The sequence below is a fragment of the Phyllobates terribilis genome, unplaced genomic scaffold (assembly GCF_046119375.1).
Source record: "Phyllobates terribilis strain yellow unplaced genomic scaffold, ASM4611937v1 Scaffold_7__3_contigs__length_470593459, whole genome shotgun sequence".
Taxonomy (NCBI): domain Eukaryota; kingdom Metazoa; phylum Chordata; class Amphibia; order Anura; family Dendrobatidae; genus Phyllobates; species Phyllobates terribilis.
This window is the reverse complement of record NW_027362767.1, coordinates 183,052,754-183,068,204: the sequence shown is the minus strand read 5'-3', so window position 1 is coordinate 183,068,204 and position 15,451 is coordinate 183,052,754.

The following is a 15,451-nucleotide window of genomic DNA, read 5'->3' as shown; positions in this document are numbered from 1 at the left end:
GTGCACCTCTGTGCCAAAATCCAGAAATGTTACTGCAGTCTCAGACTGGAGTAAGATTCCTGGAGGAGGGAATTCCACCGCTTGTCATGTATTAGACGAGCTGTGGTGTGACGCCCCTGCTGCACCCCTGTCCTGTCACAGCTACCCCCATTTTGGCGGTGCTGGGAGAAACTGATGTAAAAACACCAAAAGTTGCAAAATTTTTGCTCAACTCCAATTTGTGCCAAAATTTTGCAACTTTTCAAAGCAATTCATGGCAGAATTCCAGTTAAATTACTTTGATGAATTTGGGCCTTAGACTGGATCAAAAACTAAAGGGTCCAGTAAAAAAAAACCCATTACTCACCCCTCCATCATCCTGGGCTGAGAAAGAAGCTGCAGGGAGAGGAAACTGCTATTAGATAGTGGCGCCCCCTGCAGTCCCAATACCCCTGAGTGGTGCGATCTCTTTGCTATGTCACCTTTGTCGGATCATTGCGGGTCTGAGGTCGCTGTGATACATTCGCTCTTGTGGAATCTTTATCACTACTTTTCTTTTCTTCACTTCTCCAAAAGATGGATTCTTGAGATCACGGCTGCAGCACCGGCATTCAGAGCAAACATAAGGGGGAAAAATCCCCGGCGTCCATCCCCGGAAACCATCCAGTACGTATGTTATTTCTGGAAATATAACACTATGTGACCAGCGTGATCTATTATACAAGGCTGTGTTTCCTCTGGGTCACTGGTGGAGGACAGTATTTGTAGTGACACAACTATTTATTGCTCACACCCGCTGCTCCAGTGCTTTCTATTCCTCCCTAGTTATCCAGTAGTGTCACCATCACAGGCGATCCACCTGGTTACTTCTAGTGGCTCAGCTTAATAATAGCATGCCCGCTTTCACAGGAATTTATATTCAAGGGCCTGCTTCCAACTGTGAGTAGAAATGGCCGGGATATATCACTCATATGGAATATATACTCTCCTATATCAATTGTTTTGATTTCTTTATCCCAGAGGTGGACAATTACATTTTCCAAGGGGCCACATGATAGACCCTAGACTGTTGTGGAGGGTTTAACCAATAGGCTAAAATTGATTCTGCTTATCATTATTATTATTATTATTATTATTATTATGGGTCAGCGTTAAGGGTGTCAAAATCTGCATCTGCTGCATAAAGTGAGCAGAGGATGCACAGCATTACTTCCGGTTTATGCTGCGCATCCTCCACTGTCTCGTCACTTCATTCTCATCTTCCTGCCAACATCGGATCAGAAGCTAAAAGTGTGCGGAGGGGAAGGGTCCACAAGACAGCAGTGTGCAGACAGGACAGGCACAGCCTTCAGTCCTATCCGTACTGCGTCCCCCTCCTCTTCATGATGTCACCCCTCCACCACTGTCCTGGGATGAGGGGGTATACAGAAGGGTCTTGGAAGTGAAGAGCGGCAGATAGAACAAAGCTGAATGAATGAATGTATGTGCGTCTATATACACAGTATATAGTGTGTGAATATGTGTGGCCTATATATGTGTGTATGTAGTATATAGTGTGCGTATGTATATATGTAGTATATAGTGTGTGTGTATATGTACATAGTGTGTGTACGTATACAGTATATAGAGTACTTATGTATACAGTATATAGTGAGTGAGTGCATGTATATATATAGTATATAGTGTGTATATGTATATAGTGTGTATCTGTGTATGTATACAGTATATAGTGTGCATGTATACAGTACACTAGTGTTCCTATGCATACATTATATAGAGTACTTATGTATACAGTATATAGTGAGTGAGTGCATGTATATATATAGTATATAGTGTGTATATGTATATATGTGTATATGTGTATGTATACAGTATATACTGTGCATGTATACAGTACACTAGTGTTCCTATGCATACAGTATATAGAGTACTTATGTATACAGTATATAGTGAGTGAGTGCATGTATATATATAGTATATAGTGTGTATATGTGTATGTATACAGTATATAGTGTGCATGTATACAGTACACTAGTGTTCCTATGCATACAGTATATAGAGTACTTATGTATACAGTATATAGTGAGTGAGTGCATGTATATATATAGTATATAGTGTGTGTATATGTGTATGTATACAGTATATAGTGTGCATGTATACAGTACACTAGTGTTCCTATGCATACAGTATATAGAGTACTTATGTATACAGTATATAGTGAGTGAGTGCATGTATATATATAGTATATAGTGTGTATATGTATATAGTGTGTATATGTGTATGTATACAGTATATAGTGTGCATGTATACAGTACACTAGTGTTCCTATGCATACAGTATATAGAGTACTTATGTATACAGTATATAGTGAGTGAGTGCATGTATATATATAGTATATAGTGTGTATATGTGTATGTATACAGTATATAGTGTGCATGTATACAGTACACTAGTGTTCCTATGCATACAGTATATAGAGTACTTATGTATACAGTATATAGTGTGTATATATACATTGGTGTGACAAAGTGTTTGCCCCTTCCTGATTTCTTATTGTTTTGCATCTTTGTCTCACTTAAATGTTTCCGATCACAAAACAAATTGAAATATTAGACAAAGATAACACAAGTAACCACAAAATGCAGTTTTTAAATGAAGCTCTTTATTATTAAGTGAAAAAGAAATCCAAACCTACAGGGCCCTGTGTGGAAAAGTGATTGCTCCCTAAGCCTAATAACTGGTTGATGTCGCCCTTAGCAGCAACAACTGCAATCAAGCAATTGTGATAGCTGCCATTGAGTCTTTTACAACATTCTGCAGGAATGTCGGCCCACTCATCTTTGCAAAATTGTTGCAATTCAGCCACATTGGAGGGTTTAGGAACATGAACCGCCTTTTTAAGGTCATGCCACGGCATCTCAATCGGATTAAGGTCAAGACTTTGCCTAGGCCACTCCAAAGTCTTAATTTTATTTTTCTTAAGCCATTCAGAGGTGGACTTGCTGGTGTGTTTTGGATCATTGTTCTGCTGCATTACCCAAGTGCGCTTCAGCTTGAGGTCACGAACAGATGGCCGGACTTTCTCTTTCTGGATTTTTTGGTAGACGGCAGAATTCATGGTTCCATTTACCACAGCAAGTCTTCCAGGTCCTGAAGCAGCAAAACAGCCCAAGACCAGCACACTGCCACCACCACATTTTACTGTTGGCATGATGTTCCTTTTCTGCAAGGCTGTGTTACATTTACTCTAGATGTAATGGGACATACACCTTCCAAAAAGTTCAACTTTTGTCTCGTCAGTCCACAGAGTATTCTCTCAAAAGCCTTGGCGATCATCAAGATGTTTTCTTGTAAAACTGAGAGGAGCCTTTATGATCTTTTTGCTCAGCAGTGATTTTCATCTTGGAACTCTTCCATACATGCCATTTTTGCCCAGTTTCTTTCTTATGGTTGAGTCATGAACACTGACCTTAAGTGAGGCTTGCAGTTCTTTGAATGTTGTTGTGGGATCTTTTGTGACCCCTTGGAGGAGTCGTTGCTGCGCTCTTGGGGTAATTTTGGTTGGCTGGCCACTCCTGGGAAGGTTCACCACTGTTCCATGTTTTCACCATTTGTGAATAATGGCTCTCACTGTGGTTCGCTGTGTGTATATGTGTAACGGGTCTGGGAGGCAGAACCTCTGAGCTACTATACAAGGGGGCGGTCCTTGTAAGGGAGCGGGTGGCAATCAGGGATGACGGGCAGGCAGTCACAGCAGGTGACCGGGACAGTCTCTGAGTGGACGGGCTGGAGGTCACGGAAAGTGACCGGGGCAGTCTCTGGATAAACGGGCAGGGAGTTACGGCAAGTGACCGGGGCAGTCTCTGGATGAACGGGCAGGGAGTTACGGCAAGTGACCGGGGCAGTCTCTGGGTAAAGGGTAGGTACGACCTGTGATGGCAGAGCCTCCGGGTAGGCTAGCAGGCAGATGGTAGATGTGTGCTCCCAGGTGAGCAAGCGAGAGTCTCTGGAATGGTAGGTGGTCACAGCACGTGACGGCGAAGCCTCCAGGTAGGCTAGCAGGCAGGTAACAGGTGGGCGCTCCCAGGTGAGCGGGCAGGAGTCTCTGGAAAGGCAGATGGTCACAGCACGTGACGGCGGAGCCTCCAGGTAGGCTAGCAGGCAGGTAACAGGTGTGCGCTCCCAGGTGAGCGGGCAAGCTGGTCCATAGACAGACTGACAGGAGTTGGAAGGCAGACCGTCGGACCTCAGGCTAGCAGGCAGGTGACTGGATATCAGGCAGGACAAAGGCAGCAAGCTGGCAGGAATCTGGCAGGTAACTGGCAGGTAACTGGCAACGGGACCTGAGGGCTGAAGCACAGGTGAGACACAGGTGCAAACAACATTGCTCGGGCACCTCCATTTTGGAGGAGGTGCCCTTTATATGGGAGGTCCTCCGGCAATTGGCCGGGGACTCCTTAGGATGGCGCGCCCGGTCCCTTTAAGAGAGGGGGAGCGCGCGCGCGCGCGCCCTAAGCACACTGCCGGGGAAGGAGCGCGCGCCGGAAGCAGCGGGGAGAGCAGCGCTGGAGGACGCCGCGCCAGGAGCGGGCAGGTGAGAGGGACAGCGTCTCTGCCTAGAACGGGGCAGAGACGTCGATGCTACAGTACCCCCCCCTTTAGGCCCCCTCTTTTTTAGGCCAGAAAGAAATTTTTCAAGGAGAAGCGGGGCGTTGATGTTCTCCCTGGGTTCCCAAGTTCTCTCCTCAGGACCAAACCCCTTCCAATCTACCAGAAAAAAGGTTTTTCCTCTTACCCTCTTGGAGGCCAGAATACTCTCTACCTCAAAGATGTCATCAGCGGAAACCGGAGCAGGAGGGGCACCTGGATTTTTGTAAAAAGAGTTAAAGACAACGGGTTTGAGGAGAGATACGTGGAAGGAGTTGGGGATCCGTAGGGTGGCCGGGAGTTTTAATTTGTAGGCCACAGGGTTAATTTGCCTGAGGACTTCGAAGGGGCCGATGAATCGAGGACCCAACTTGTAGGAGGGTATTTTGAGCCGCACATGTTTGGATGAGAGCCAAACCTTGTCTCCCGGACGGAATTGGGGCGGATCCAGACGTCTCTTATCAGCATATCTCTTCATCCGCTCAGAGGAGAGAAGAAGAGCGGACCTGGTGCTCTCCCAAATAGTAGAAAATTCGCTGACAAGAGACTCCGCAGCAGGGTTGTCCACAGAAACGGAGACAGGAAGTGGAATCCGGGGATGTTGGCCACCAACTATAAAGAACGGGGATTTGGAAGAGGACTCGCTCTCATGGTTGTTATAAGAGAACTCGGCCCACGGTAGAAGATCCACCCAGTCCGAGTGGTGAGCATCCACGAAGTGTCGGAGGTAGCTGGACAAGATCTGATTGATCTGCTCCACTTGACCATTGGACTGAGGGTGGTAAGCGGAGGAGAAATCCAGGGTAATGTCCAGCAGCTTACAAGTGGCTCTCCAGAAACGAGAGGTGAACTGAACCCCACGATCCGACACGATGTGGAGGGGCAGACCATGGAGACGGAAGATGTGGCGGATAAAGTCTTTAGCCAACTCGGGTGCAGACGGAAGACCAGGCAGGGGAATGAAGTGGGCCATCTTAGAAAAACGGTCAGCGACAACCCAAATGACGGTACAACCGGCAGAAACTGGAAGGTCGGTGATAAAGTCCATAGCGATGTGTTGCCAAGGAGCAGCAGGTACGGGAAGGGGCAGGAGATGGCCGGCAGGTAGATGTCGGGGAACTTTGTTACGAGCACAGGATGAACAGGCCGCGACGAAGTCTACCACGTCCTTACGTAGGGTAGGCCACCAGTAATGCCGGGCAATAAGTTGAAAGGTCTTTTTTTGGCCAGCATGGCCAGCTAGTTTAGAAGAATGTCCCCAGCGAAGAACCCTCTCCCGATCTGGCACAGCTATGAACGTCTTACCGGGTGGAAGACAAGTTAGATCCAAGGGAGCCACATTCATCACCTTGGAGGAGTCGATGATGTGCGTAGGTTCCTCCTCTTGATCGGAGGACAGGAAAGACCGAGACAAGGCATCAGCTTTGACGTTCTTGTCCGCCGGACGGAAATGAAGAGTGAAGTCGAAGCGGGCAAAAAACAACGACCACCGGGCCTGGCGAGGATTGAGCCTCTGGGCATTTTGGAGATATGCCAGGTTTTTGTGATCCGTGTAGATAATTACCGGGTAGAGAGCCCCTTCAAGCAGATAGCGCCACTCTCCTAGTGCCAATTTGATGGCTAGCAATTCCCGGTCTCCAATGGAGTAGTTGCGCTCCGACGAGGAGAAGATTTTGGAGAAGAAGCCGCACGTTACCATTCTCCCGGTAGAAGACTTCTGGGTGAGCACCGCTCCGGCTCCGGAGGAGGAAGCATCAACCTCCAGGTAGAATTGTTTATTACAGTCCGGACGGTGCAGGACGGGAGCAGAGGCGAAGGCTTTCTTTAGGGAAAGGAAGGCCTCCTCGGCTTCAGGCGACCATATCCTGGGGTTAGCCCCCTTACGGGTAAGTGCAGATATGGGAGCAGTCCGAGACGAGAAGTGTGGGATGAAAAGACGATAATAATTAGCGAAGCCCAGGAATCGCTGTATCGCCTTCAAACCTTCAGGACGAGGCCATTTTAGAACGGAAGAGAGCTTCTCGGGATCCATTTGCAGACCTGTTTGGGAGATGACATAGCCCAAGAACGGAAGGGAGGTCTGATCGAAGAGGCACTTCTCGTATTTGGCGTAAAGGTGGTTCTGCCGAAGCCTAAGCAGGACCTGACGAACATCCCTCCGGTGTGTGGGGAGATCCGGAGAGAAGACCAAGATATCGTCCAGGTATACCACTACGCAGGAGTACAGGAGGTCACGGAAGATGTCATTGACTAGTTCCTGAAAGACCGCGGGAGCATTACAGAGACCGAAGGGCATCACAAGGTACTCGTAGTGACCGTCCCGGGTATTGAATGCCGTCTTCCACTCGTCTCCTTGACGGATACGGACCAGATTATACGCTCCTCGAAGATCCAGCTTGGAGAAGATCCTGGCGCCCTTGAGCCGGTCAAACAATTCGGAGATGAGTGGCAGGGGATATTTGTTTTTTACCGTAATGAGATTGAGTCCTCTGTAGTCAATACAGGGACGTAGCGAGCCGTCTTTCTTTTTGACAAAGAAGAATCCGGCTCCAGCCGGGGAGGTAGATTTTCGGATAAATCCCCTAGCCAGATTCTCTTCAATGTACTCAGACATGGCTCGGGTCTCGGCTGCAGATAACGGGTAGATACGCCCACGGGGAGGAGTGGTGCCAGGTACCAGGTCGATCGGGCAATCGTATGGCCTATGGGGCGGCAACGTCTCAGCTTCCTTCTTACCGAAGACGTCCGCATAGGGCCAGTAGGGAGCCGGGAGACCAGGTAAGTTAGCTGGAGTAGGCTGAGGGCGAAGTGGACGGACCGGAACCAGGCAGGTCCTATGGCAGTCAGGACCCCATCGGAGTACTTCACCGGACCGCCAGTTCAATACGGGTTCATGTGTCTGGAGCCAAGGTAGACCTAGCAACAAGGAGTGAGAAAGTCCGGACAGCACATGGAATGAGATCTCCTCAGAGTGCAGCATTCCCACCTGTAGGGTTATAGGTTCGGTGACGAGCAGGATGGTCTCCGAGAGAAGTCTTCCATCCACGGAAGCAACTGACAATGGCTCCGCCATGGACTTGGTGGGAATATGGTATCTCTCTACCAGAGACTGGGTGATGAGGTTTCCAGCAGCTCCAGAATCCAGATGGGCGAGTTCGAAGAGACGGTTTTCTCCCCAAGCAATAGAGACCGGTAAGGTCAGAGACGGAGAGGACTTACTTTTGTCTAGGACGACCTCTCCGAGTGGTCCTAGACACTGGCGTTTCCCGGCTTTTCCGGGCAGGAACGGATGAAGTGCTTCTTACTGCCACAATAGAAACAGCTTCCCTCGGCTCGGCGAGATTCTTGGCGAGAACCGACCATCTTGGTCTGGTCGACCTGCATAGGCTCAGGAGAGACGGAGGGAGTGACGGGTTGCTGAAAAGTAGGAGCTAGGCGTGGAAACCTCCTCTCACGGGTGACCTCTTTGGCACGCTCCTGGAACCGCAGGTCAATCCGGGTGGCAAGAGCTATCAGGTCATCGAGGGTGGTAGGAATGTCCCGACCGGCAAGTTCATCTTTAATACGGCCGGACAGACCCTCCCAGAAGACTGAAACCAGAGCGTCATTATCCCAGGCCAGCTCCGAGGCAAGGGTACGGAACCGTATGGCATATTGGCCCATGGTGAGGCTTCCCTGACGGAGGCGTAGCAGTGACGATGCGGATGAGGTCTTCCGTCCGGGTTCGTCGAAGACTTTCCGGAAGGCCGTGAGAAAGGCAGGCAAGTTGGACACCAGGGGGTCTCCTCTCTCCCATAGAGGATTTAGCCAGGCCAGAGCCTCTCCGGTGAGATGGGACATGATGAAGGCAATTTTGGCCCGGTCGGAGTTAAACTGGTGGGACAGGAGTTCAAAGTGCAGGGTGCACTGATTTATGAAGCCCCGAGCCTGAGCGGAGTCGCCTCCGAAGCGAGGAGGTGCAGAAAGCCGGGGTCCGGGGTAGGATACCATAGTGTTGGTGGACAGCGGAGCTGTCGGATTGCGAATCATGGCGCTGGCGGAGGTTGCTGGCGGAGCAGTCAGAGTGTCCAGGCGAGAATTGACATTCCGCAGGTGACCCAGGATGGACTCCTGTTGGGACCTCTGGCGGGACAGTTCATGACACAGGTCCGAGAGCGAGGGAGCTTGGGTGCCACCGGGTTCCATGGCCCGAGCAAACTGTAACGGGTCTGGGAGGCGGAACCTCTGAGCTACTATACAAGGGGGCGGTCCTTGTAAGGGAGCGGGTGGCAATCAGGGATGACGGGCAGGCAGTCACAGCAGGTGACCGGGACAGTCTCTGAGTGGACGGGCTGGAGGTCACGGAAAGTGACCGGGGCAGTCTCTGGATAAACGGGCAGGGAGTTACGGCAAGTGACCGGGGCAGTCTCTGGATGAACGGGCAGGGAGTTACGGCAAGTGACCGGGGCAGTCTCTGGGTAAAGGGTAGGTACGACCTGTGATGGCAGAGCCTCCGGGTAGGCTAGCAGGCAGATGGTAGATGTGTGCTCTCAGGTGAGCAAGCGAGAGTCTCTGGAATGGTAGGTGGTCACAGCACGTGACGGCGAAGCCTCCAGGTAGGCTAGCAGGCAGGTAACAGGTGGGCGCTCCCAGGTGAGCGGTCAGGAGTCTCTGGAAAGGCAGATGGTCACAGCACGTGACGGCGGAGCCTCCAGGTAGGCTAGCAGGCAGGTAACAGGTGTGCGCTCCCAGGTGAGCGGGCAAGCTGGTCCATAGACAGACTGACAGGAGTTGGAAGGCAGACCGTTGGACCTCAGGCTAGCAGGCAGGTGACTGGATATCAGGCAGGACAAAGGCAGCAAGCTGGCAGGAATCTGGCAGGTAACTGGCAGGTAACTGGCAACGGGACCTGAGGGCTGAAGCACAGGTGAGACACAGGTGCAAACAACATTGCTCGGGCACCTCCATTTTGGAGGAGGTGCCCTTTATATGGGAGGTCCTCCGGCAATTGGCCGGGGACTCCTTAGGACGGCGCGCGCGGTCCCTTTAAGAGAGGGGGAGCGCGCGCGCGCGCCCTAAGCACACTGCCGGGGAAGGAGCGCGCGCCGGAAGCAGCGGGGAGAGCAGCGCTGGAGGACGCCGCGCCAGGAGCGGGGAGGTGAGAGGGACGGCGTCTCTGCCTAGAACGGGGCAGAGACGTCGATGCTACAATATGTATATAGTGTGTATATATGTGTGTATACAGTATTAAGTGTGTGTATGTATATGGTATGCTAGTGTGCCTATGTATACAGTATATAGAGTACTTATGTATACAGTATATAGAATGCGTATGTATATATAGTGTATATGTATATAGTGTGTATATATGTGTGTATATGTATATAGTGTATATATATGTGTGTATACAGTATTAAGTGTGTGTATGTATATGGTATGCTAGTGTGCCTATGTATACAGTATATAGAGTACTTAGGTATACAGTATATAGAATGCATATGTATATATAGTGTATATGTATATAGTGTGTATATATGTGTGTATATGTATATAGTGTATATATATATGTGTGTATACAGTATTAAGTGTGTGTATGTATATGGTATGCTAGTGTGCCTATGTATACAGTATATAGAGTACTTATGTATACAGTATATAGAATGCGTATGTATATATAGTGTGCATATGTATATAGTGTGTATATGTGTATGTATACAGTATATAGTGTGTATATATGTGTGTATACAGTATTAAGTGTGTGTATGTATATGGTATGCTAGTGTGCCTATGTATATAGTATATAGAGTACTTAGGTATACAGTATATAGAATGCATATGTATATATAGTGTATATGTATATAGTGTGTATATATGTGTGTATATGTATATAGTGTATATATACAGTACAGACCAAAAGTTTGGACACACCTTCTCATTTAAAGATTTTTCTGTATTTTCATGACTATGAAAATTGTACATTCACACTGAAGGCATCAAAACTATGAATTAACACATGTGGAATTATATACTTAACAAAAAAGTGTGAAACAACTGAAAATATGTCTTATATTCTAGGTTCTTCAAAGTAGCCACCTTTCGCTTTGATGACTGCTTTGCACACTCTTGGCATTCTCTTGATGAACTTCAAGAGGTAGTCACCGAAAATGGTTTTCACTTCACAGGTGTGCCCTGTCAGGTTTCATAAGTGGGATTTCTTGCCTTATAAATGGGATTGGGACCATCAGTTGTGTTGTGCAGAAGTCAGGTGGATACACAGCTGGTAGTCCTACTGAATAGACTGTTAGAATTTGTATTATGGCAAGAAAAAAGCAGCTAAGTAAAGAAAAACGAGTGGCCATCATTACTTTAAGAAATGAAGGTCAGTCAGTGCGAAAATTGGGCAAACTTTGAAAGTGTCTCCAAGTGCAGTTGCAAAAACCATCAAGTGCTACAAGGAAGCTGGCTCACATGGGACCACCCCAGGAAAGGAAGACCAAGAGTCACCTCTGCTTCTGAGGATAAGTTTATCTGAGTCACCAGCCTCAGAAATCGCAGGTTAACAGCAGCTCAGATTAGAGACCATGTCAATGCCACACAGAGTTCTAGCAGCAGACGCATCTCTTCAACAACTGTTAAGAGGAGACTTTGTGCAGCAGTCCTAAAAATAGCATGGTAAAATAGCTTCTAGGAAACCACTGCTAAGGACAGGCAACAAGCAGAAGAGACTTGTTTGGGCTAAAGAACATAAGGAATGGACATTAGACCAATGGAAATCTGTGCTTTGCTCTGATGAGTCCAAATTGGAGATCTTTGGTTCCAACCACTGTGTCTTTGTCATGAACGGATGGACTCTACATGCCTGGTTCCCACCGTGAAGCATGGAAGAGGAGGTGTGATGTTGTGGGGGTGCTTTGATGGTGACACTGTTAAGGATTTACTCAAAATTGAAGGCATACTCAACCAGCATGGATACCACAGAATCTTGCAGCGACATGCTATTCCAACCGGTTTGCGTTTACTTGGACCATCATTTATTTTTCAACAGGACAATGACCCCAAACACACCTCCAGGCTGTGTAAGGGCTATTTGACCAAGAAGAAGAGTGATGGGGTGCTACGCCAGATGACCTGGTTCCACAGTCACCAGACCTGAACCCAATCGAGATGGTTTGGGGTGAGCTGGACCGCAGATTGAAGGCAAAAGGGCCAACAAGTGCTAAGCATCTCTGGGAACTCCTACAAGATTGTTGGAAAACCATTTCTGGTGACTACCTCTTGAAGCTCATCAAGAGAATGCCAAGAATGTGCAAAGCAGTCATCAAAGCAAAAGGTGGCTACTTTGAAGAACCTAGAATATAAGACATATTTTCAGTTGTTTCACACTTTTTTATTAAGTATATAATTCCACATGTGTTAATTCATAGTTTTGATGCCTTCAGTGTGAATGTACAATTTTCATAGTCATGAAAATACAGAAAAATCTTTAAATGAGAAGGTGTGTCCAAACTTTTGGTCTGTACTGTATATGTGTGTATACAGTATTAAGTGTGTGTATGTATATGGTATGCTAGTGTGCCTATGTATACAGTATATAGAGTACTTAGGTATACAGTATATAGAATGCATATGTATATATAGTGTATATGTATATAGTGTGTATATGTGTATGTATACAGTATATAGTATGTATTGAACAGTATATAGTAGAAATCAATTAGTTTTATGAATGAAGTTCTCGCCTAACATATTGAATAATATCTGTTTAATTTCCTATAGAGAGGAGACCCCCGAGCAGATAATGGAGGAGGACACAGAGAGCGGTAACATTGCAGTTCTGTAAGTGCAGATATTTACTGTAATAGAAGAAGATATAGATGTGTTCCTATAAGAGAAACAGAATGTAGTTGCCAACATCATTTATTCTCATCCCCTCCATAACCCAGATCAGTCGCATTTCTGTGGTTTTCCAATATAAAGAAATTTGGCCAAAAATGGGAAATGTCACAAGGACAGTGATTAGCTGCAGCGGTCACGTGGGTAGTCACTCACTTCATTTCTGCAGCACATGATTTATCATGTGAACAATGGCTCTTTTATTATTTCACACTAGTCTTCTGTTTGCTTATGGGGCGGTCAGGTTTGGGCCGGTCAGTGATCGGGGTCTGTACTTGGACAGCGCTCCACGGACATCTGACTGAGGAATTAATGTCTTGTAATAAATTGTAGCCCCCGCAGCCCCCGATCTGCACAGCCGCTACTAGGTAACAGTCAGGGTCAGCCAATCAGTGGGGTCTCCATCTGGATTCGGACGTCTGCTTCCCTGGTATTGGGGGCACATCCTAATGATTGGTCATCAGTGTTCTAATCCTGGAAGAACCCTTTATCTGTGATGGAGGAAATGGACACATTTTGCTTAGAAAGTATTTGGGCTGGAGAGAGAAACTGGGGATTTTCCTTTGTCTGTCGCGCTCCTGAGAAGGAACCTCTTACAGATCCTAATCCCCCCTGTTACTGCACATTTACATGAGATGAGATATGTTTCATGTTCTGTAGAGAGAAGACCACCAACAAGAAGAAGAAGACCATCAGGAGCAGGTAAGGGCAGAGATCACTGAGCGAACCTTCTAGATGACACAATGATAGAGATGATTCCACATGTACGTTTTTTAGGGAATAAAATTAAATCAGCAATAATTTCCCCATTACTTATTGGGATTTACAGTCGCAGCAATCACCGTTCAGTATATACAGTGGGTACAGAAAGTATTCAGACCCCTTTACATTTTTCACTCTTTGTTTCATTAAAGCCATTTGGTAAATTCTAAAAAGTTCATTTTTTCTCATTAATGTACACTCTGCCCCCATCTTGTCTGAAAAAAACAGAAATGTGGAAATTTTTGCAAATTTATTTAAAAAGGAAAACTGAAATATCACATAGTCATAAGTATTCAGACCCTTTCCTCAGTATGGAGTAGAAGCCCCCTTTTGAGCTAGTACAGCCATGAGTCTTCTTGGGAATGATGCAACAAGTTTTTCACACCTGGATTTGGGGGTCCTCTGCCATTCTTCCTTGCAGATCCTCTCCAGTTCCGTCAGGTTGGATGGTGAACGTTGGTGGACAGCCATTTTCAGGTCTCTCCAGAGATGCTCAATTGGGCCAGTCAAGAATGGTCACAGAGTTGTTCTGAAGCCACTCCTTTGTTATTTTAGCTGTGTGCTTAGGGTCATTGTCTTGTTGGAAGGTGAACCTTCGGCCAACTCTGAGGTCCAGAGCACTCTGAAAGAGGTTTTCATCCAGGATATATCTGTACTTGGCCGCATTCATGTTTCTTTCAATTGCAACCAATCGTCCTGTCCCTACCGCTGAAAAACACCCTCATAGCATGATGCTGCCACCACCATGTTTCACTATTGGGATTGTATTGGGCAGGTGATGAGCAGTGCCTGGTTTTCTCCACACATACAGCTTAGAATTTTCACCAAAAAGTTCTATCTTCATCTCATCAGACCAGAGAATCTTATTTCTCATAGTCTGGGAGTCCTTAATGTGTTTTTGAGCAAACTCTATGCGGGCTTTCATATGTCTTGCACTGAGGAGAGACTTCCGTGGGGCCACTCTGCCATAAAGGCCCGACTGGTGGAAGGCTGCAGTGAAAGTTGACTTTGTGGAACTTTCTCCCATCTCCCTACTGCATCTCTGGAGCTCAGCCACAGTGATCTTGGGGTTCTTCTTTACCTCTCTCACCAAGACTCTTCTCCCATGATTGCTCAGTTTGGCTGGGCGGCCAGGTCTAGGAAGACTTCTGGTGGTTCCAAACTTCTTCCATTTAAGGATTATGGAGGCCACTATGCTCTTAGGAACCTTAAGTAATGCAGAAATTCTTTTGTAACCTTGGCCAGATCTGTGCCTTGCCACAATTCTGTCTCTGAGCTCCTTGGGCAGTTCCTTTGAGCTCATGATTCTCATTTGGTCTGACATGCACTGTGAGCTGTGAGGTCTTATATAGACAGGTGTGTGCCTTTCCAAATCAAGTCCTATCAGTTTAATTAAACACAGCTGGACTCCAATGAAGGAGTAGAAGCATCTCAAGGAGGATCACAAGGAAATGGACAGCTTGTGACTTAAATATGAGTGTCTGAGCAAAGGGTCTGAATACTTATGACCATGTGATATTTCAGTTTTTCTTTTTTAATAAATTTGCAAAAATTTCTACATTTCTGTTTTTTTCAGACAAGATGGGGTGCAGAGTGTACTTTAATGAGAAAAAAAAAACTTTTTAGAATTTACCAAATGGCTGCAATGAATCAAAGAGTGAAAAATGTAAAGGGGTCTGAATGCTTTCCGTACCCCCTGTATTACATGATAACGTTATTCTATAAGCCAAGCACAATTACAGTGACAAGACAACCTTTTTTTTTTTTTTTACAAACTAATATATTTTTCTAAAGCCACATGATATATCATTGTTTCTAATCCCTATAAGACGTATGCTGTATTTTCTGGACCGTAAGATGCATTGTTTTAGCAAGAAAAAAAGCATGCTTAAAAAAGTCGGTGCGTCTTATAGCTCAGAAGCCGGAGAACGCGGACACAGCATCATTCCCGGGTAGTGAGGAAACTATGCAGCAGCACAGCTCTCTCTCCTCCTGCCCAACACTGAGCAGTGTGATCTGTGCAGGGCAGAATAGGAAGGTCCTGGGACCTGCACATCACTAGCGCTGCACAGATGCTGCAGGTCCTGACCATAGGAACCATCTTTCAGGTTACATATGTGCATAGAAGGAACTTCTTATTGTGCTAGCATATACACAGTGTGCAGTAGAGGTGTGCTTGGTGATGTAGCAG